Source organism: Penaeus monodon, chromosome 38 (assembly GCF_015228065.2).
Source record: "Penaeus monodon isolate SGIC_2016 chromosome 38, NSTDA_Pmon_1, whole genome shotgun sequence".
In the NCBI taxonomy this organism is placed as follows: domain Eukaryota; kingdom Metazoa; phylum Arthropoda; class Malacostraca; order Decapoda; family Penaeidae; genus Penaeus; species Penaeus monodon.
In genome coordinates, this window is record NC_051423.1 from 9,707,452 (window position 1) to 9,708,089 (window position 638).

Consider the following 638-nt stretch of genomic DNA (forward strand, 5'->3'; position numbering starts at 1 on the left):
CAACATTTACTTTATGAATCCTCAATCGATATGTGTGACACAACCTACATGATAAGATGACTGATACAAGGTACTGTCTGTATGCTTCACTAAAATAGGCTCTACTATGGTTATATTTTGATATTCTGTTCACTTGCAAATCTGTCATCCGGAATGTTGTGATTATTAAGTTAGCAAAACTATTTGGACACATGCAATTAGGAATGCCTGAGTTATTCTTTTACAACAGACCATTTTCACAATTTTACATACAGTAAGTAGGTCACATTGTAGCAATGTGCCATTGTTTTCATAAGTAAATATCATTGTACAAATGAGTCTTAATTCTCCTTATCAGTGATATATTAAATTTGATGCTAGTAACATCTGGTGATAGATTTTTACTATATTTGAGAGAAAAGCAAATTAACGGATGAATTACAATAGAACATTTATACATATTCTTGTCAGTCTTATAATAAACAAAATCGTTTTTGAGACTAATAAGCTGCCCGCGCAACAGAGCACGACAAAAGCACGCCGAGCTTAAGCTTCCCCGTGCTTCCAAACAGCCAAATAATTCAAAAGCCTCGGCGGCTGTTCGCGGCCATTTTGTAAAACTCGCCCCTAGAGAGGGGGTCAATAAAGGCGACTTGCGC